This window comes from Octodon degus, unplaced genomic scaffold (genome assembly GCF_000260255.1).
Source record: "Octodon degus isolate 3935 unplaced genomic scaffold, OctDeg1.0 scaffold00440, whole genome shotgun sequence".
Lineage (NCBI taxonomy): Eukaryota > Metazoa > Chordata > Mammalia > Rodentia > Octodontidae > Octodon > Octodon degus.
The window spans coordinates 408,300-414,038 of NW_004525016.1; the positions used below are offsets into that span (position 1 = coordinate 408,300).

The 5,739-nt window shown below is 41.1% G+C and overlaps 1 pseudogene; it reads right to left on the reverse strand.

The window, feature by feature from the left end:
* Positions 1–648: 648 nt before the first annotated feature.
* On the reverse strand, positions 649–2,487 carry LOC101581154 (annotated as a pseudogene).
* Between the last annotated feature and the right edge of the window lie 3,252 nt (positions 2,488–5,739).

Below are 5,739 nucleotides of genomic sequence, written 5' to 3' on the forward strand. Positions count from 1 at the left end.
TTACCTAGGAATGTCTTAAATTTACTCTTCTTTATGTCTTAGTAGTACTCTATCATATAAAATAATCCCAGATCTTCTTCATTCACTCATCAGTTGATTGGCATTTGATCTGTTTTTAATATTTAACTATTCCTCTTCATGCTGATATGAAGAGGGGTGTACATACATCACTGTGGTATGATGCTTTCAGTTCTTCAGGAAAGATACCAAGAAAGGAAATAGCTGGGTTAAATGAACCCTTGGGTTTTACCTTTTTGAGAATTCTTCACACTGTTTTCCAGAGTAGTTGTACCAATCTACAGCACAATCCAAAACCATGCATCTGAAATGAATATATACTTCTCAGGTGAAGAAGTACAAACAGCAAGTAAATAAATAAATGAAAAAAAGTTCACTATCACTGATGATTTGTGAGATGTAAATTGAAACAATTCATAGATTTCATCTCACTCCACTAATAATGGCTGTTAACAACAAATCAACTCGCCTCCCTTCCCCGCACCCAGCTCCTGGCCAGAACTGGTCATGGCAGCAGAATGAAAGGAAACCTAGTGAGAAAAAGCTAAACACTATGAAAATATGCACTTGGCTCTACTGCATGTGAGCTGATTATGGCCAGATAAGCCGTTTCCCTTGCTCCAGAGAGGTCTACACGGTGGCTTCCCCAGACTGCTTCTGGGAGATATGCTCTAGGCGGGAGTGGTCAGAAGTGTCTAAGTCAATTTCATACTTGGCCAGGATTTTAGAGATTGGTCGCAGCTTCAGCCATCACTGCTCCTTGTGAATTTGGTGCTCGAAATCTGTCTGTTCCCCAAGATCCATCACCGGTTGAAAGACCAGGGCCCTCTTATGCATCCCCAGGACACAGACCGAGTCAGAAGTATTGGCAAAGATCCGCCCAATACAATAACTCACTTTGATTTTCCTAGACATTCAGTTCCTAACCTTAGTCCCCATCTTAGTAGCGAAATTCCTGTTAAAGGGAGTGGGGCTCCTACCCTGGTGCATGTGGTCAAGCACATTGTTCTTGTTGCCAGAGATGCCTCTGCTCTCCTCAGAGTACAGGTTGAAGATGAAGTGGGTCATGAAGTTCTCTTGCACTTCTCTTTCCTTAATACCAAGCCTCTTTTCAAGGTTGTTTTCATCTTTTGCACCAAATGTTCAACATTCGGCTCCAGATCTCAAACGGGGAAGGGCTCCTCAAAAATGTAAGTAGCATCAGCCCTAGCTCCCTGCCCTGCCATGGTGGCCAGGTAACCATGGTAGCCGCCCATCGTCTCAACGATAAACACGCGGAGCTTGATCCCTGCTGCGGACTGCTTGATGCTGTCACCCATTGTGCAGATAATATTGAGCGCTTGTTGGCTCCGAGGCTGAAGTCCGAGCCCGGGACGTTATTCGAGATGGTGGCGGGAATGACCACGAATGGGATGCAGAGCTCTTCAAACTACTTTCTGCCCTCCATCAGCTCCAGGCTGCCCGTGTAGGCCTCAAAGCCTCCAATGATGACCATGCCCTGCATGTTAAACTTGGTTATGTTGGCACTAATCTGTTCCAGGCTCTTCTTCAATAATGTCCTCTTAGTCCCAAGTCTGAAACCACCCTAGCCAGTCCAGGCACCCACATAGCTCCAGCCGGCTTCCTCAATCTGACCTTTGGCCAGGCCCTCGAAGCCATCGTGCACAACCGGCACTTGGTTGCCTTGGATTGCCTCAGGCCAATCCTCAAGGGGGAGAGAACGGTGGCACTCATTCCCACAGCTGGGGTGCCCACGTTCATCTCAGCCACTGTGAATGAGCTGCTGTTAGAGACCAGGGGTCTGAGATGTGCTAGGAGCTTGAATACCTCCTATTTGTTCATGAAGCTCTGGCCTCTCAGTTTCATGGCTTCATCAAATCTCTTGTCATCCATGGCCTTGGTCACATTTTTGGTCACCGGGACATACTCCATGAGGGGCAGGTACACTGCCTGGTTCCTGGAGGGGCTCAGCACACAGGCCCAGGTGTCATCTGCCCCCTCCAGCAGTGCCATCACTGCCTCCACACCCATTCTGCTGCCCAGGATTCAGTCAAAGGCGCTGCATGTGCCTCAAGACGGTGACCCGGGTGTCATATCCCAGACGCTTGACCACCCGATGCTTGAGGTCCTTGGAGGTGATTGGCTTTCCTTTCTTGTCAATGGCACTCTCAGCTACATTGATGATGTTGAGGCGCTAACCCAGGTCGTTGTGTCATTGAATGGGCAACAGAGGTGCTCCTCCTAGTTGTCATCTGGTGGACACTCAGAAATGAACACCTAGCCAGCCCCACAGGATAGAGAGATAACCAGGGCCAGGTACCCACAGTGGTGGCCCATCACTTCCAGCACAAATGTCCTCTGGTGGCTCTGCTCAGTCGTGGTGATTGCATCAGCAGATGAACGTTTACCAACAGTATTTATTATGTAGCAGAAAAGTATAGTGAAGCATTGAAATATAAAAAGTGGCATTATATAAGAATTTTTGCCATAACAGAAGTGTGAGTCTGAAAGTCAACAACTTAGAATATGAATGTACCAGAAATAAGTAAGAAAAATTAAATATAAAATAATCTTATTTATTTATTTATTTATTTATTTATTGTATTTATTGTATTTTAGGAAAGGATCTACATGGTGTTCAGGGTCTCACTACTAGGTCAGACTCCTAGTGATCCGCCTGTTCCTAGCCTCTTAAGAGCTGAGATTACAGGTGTGCACCCCCACGCCCATTCTCAGTTGCCTTCTCAACATGCCCTCAGGGGCAAGGCTGGCACAGCAGGCCCAGGGATAGAAACCCTGACCCCTGCACCTGCTTGCAGACGTTTTAATCCGCTGAGCTATTTGGCCAGCCCATAAGATAATAATGACAACATACCAATTGAAAGAAATTAATCAAAAATTTCAGCATAGTGTACTTAATCTATTACATGAGATGCTTAGAATAGGCAAATTTTAAAAACAGGAAGTAGATTCACAGTGGTCCAGGGAAAAGATATAAAGTGATTGTCAATGGGCACAGGATTTTTTATCCATGATGCAAATGATCTTATTTCAAATTAAGATGATTATTGCAGATTCTGTGAATATCATAAAAGGCACTATTTTGTATGCTTTAATTAATTACATTGTGTGGTACTCAGGTTATTTCTCAATGAAGTTGCAGCACACATACACATATACAAGAAAATTTATGTAAAATTTCTCAAAGTAAGGAGACAGCCTAAGGGAAAAGACAAAAACATCCAAAAATAATGAGTTTAAAATTTCTCAAAGTAGAACCATGTGATTAAAGAAACAATAAATAATGAATGAGGAAAAAATTGAGATAAAAATATAAACATTAATAAACACAAATTATTTAAAATGGATATTAAAACACCCACTGTTTGAACAAAATACCTGAAGAACAAAATCACAATAAAATGGAATTAACATTTTATCATAATAAGATAAAGGTTTTTAGAATTTAGGGGTTACCTGCAGCAGTATTTTTTTTTTTTTTTTGTATTTAGAACAAGATGAAACAAACAAACAAACAAACAAACAAACAAAAAACCAGCAGTGTACAGGGTGGCCCTGCATAGATTGGACTCCGAGTGATCCTTCTGTTTATGGCCTCCCAAGAGCTGGTATTATAGGCTTGGACCACCACACCCAGTCTCAATCAATATCTCAGCATGCCCTGGGGTCGGGGCTGGCACAGCAGGCCCCAGAGATCCATATCTCTGCCCCTATGTCTGCCTAAACAGGTGCCTTAATTCGCTAAGCTATTTTGCTAGCCCTCTGAGTCATTATCTTGAAAGCATGCACTCGCATCTTGTTAATTTGACTCAAAATCTCCATGTCTATTCATTAAACTTGAAAACAAAAGTAACAGGAATCACTTATGTTCTTGGCAGACAATCCAAGCTACTCACAAAGTAAAGAAATGAGGATGAGGAATGTAGTCATATGGAAACCAACCAGTAGTAAGCAATATTATTAACAAATACACATATAGAAAAGTGTAAGGATTTTATATTTAGTGAAACCACCATTGAAAAACTGAAGTTTTAAGGAAATGGAGTCAACAAGATGGTAGCCAGGAAGCTCCATGTCCTTGCTCCTGTGCAGAAGCAAAGAAACAATACTTAGACTGGCCAAAGTTACTACATAAGAGCTCTAGAAACCAAGGTCCTACAAGAACAGAACTGTCCAAGCTAAAGGCCAGGTGAAAGTAGAAGAATAATTTATTATAGCTTTACTTTTTCTTGACCTGGACTCTGCAGAAGCAGAAGTCTAGTACATAGTTAACCTTGTGAAACCACAGAGAGAGAAATGTAAACGTAATATGTAGGATACCATCCTACCTCTGTTGTAGAAATTAAAATCTCTGTGTTTTCTAAGTCACTCAGATGTCAAAAAAAAAGAAAAAAAAAAGGCACAATTCAGATCTCAGGCTAGGAAAAGTCACAGGAAGAAGTAGACATAGATGACAAATGATGGTGGAATATAAACATGTGGAGTCCAGAGACAAGAGGTTACTGATAAATAATCACTAAATAGTAATAATAGTCCCTGACATCAAGTTGGGGAAAGACTCAGGCAAATTAATGCATTTAAAAGAAGCTACCTACATTGAGGATTTGGAAAACAACATACATAGACACAGGAAAGATTCATGCCAGAAATTATCTGAGATTTTAAGCTTTGAAGTTCTACTGCTATTTATTTTCTACAGTCTCAGTGTGGTTTATAAAGATTGAAAGATATATATTGTTGTAACTCAAAAAAGAGGCAAGCTCAAAAGTTTAAAAAATGCTTTATTTTAGCTGGTACCCAGCGGCAACACCCCTCAAAATTGACTAAGTGTGCACTGAAGTGGGGGAGCGTGGGGTTTATAAAGCTTAAAACCACAAAGCCGGCGGGGGAACAACTCGGGAGGTTCAAAATGTCATGGCGTCTGTTGAGACTAAATATGGTTATAGGTCTGGAGTGGGCTTAGGAAACAGAAGTCACATTGGAACTCAAGAGTGGGATGAGGGCTTCAGGAAACAGATGTTCTGTGAGACAAAGCACATATTGGAACTCAAGGATGGGATGAGGGGCTTGGGAAGAAGGAAGTCATATTTTACAGCAGCTGACATGGTTCACTAAGACGGCATATACAGAACAGGATGGTGGCGCTTTGGTCAGGTTATAACACACACACACACACACACACACACACACACACACACACACACACACACAAATTTCTAAGCAAAATGTTGGTGGGTTTTTTTCCATAATTTTATTGATGAACAAATAGCAATGAGACAGTTTCAAACCAAATTGGTAGGACAGTTTCAATAATTAACACACTGCATACATTCTTCCTGGTGGTTAATTGCTGTACAAGATGCGGACATGATATTCTATTTACAAACACTATTAAGTAGTCGATATTCAACAAAAATCATAAGACATACAAAACAACAAGAAGATAGAGCTGATGAGCTCATTCAAGGTATAAAATGAATCTTCTAAACCTGTTCCTGAACAAATATAAGTATTACACTTATTAGCCAAAACTTTAAAAACCCTGTCTCAAGTATAAAAGCTAAAGCATGGAAAAAGCACTAAAGAAAATGGGAAAATATGAGGACATATACAAAGATATAATTTGTAAAACGTCAGCACAAAATTTAGTGCTAAAATTTAGAAGTCAGTATTGAAAAATGTGCTACAGATTCAACATCA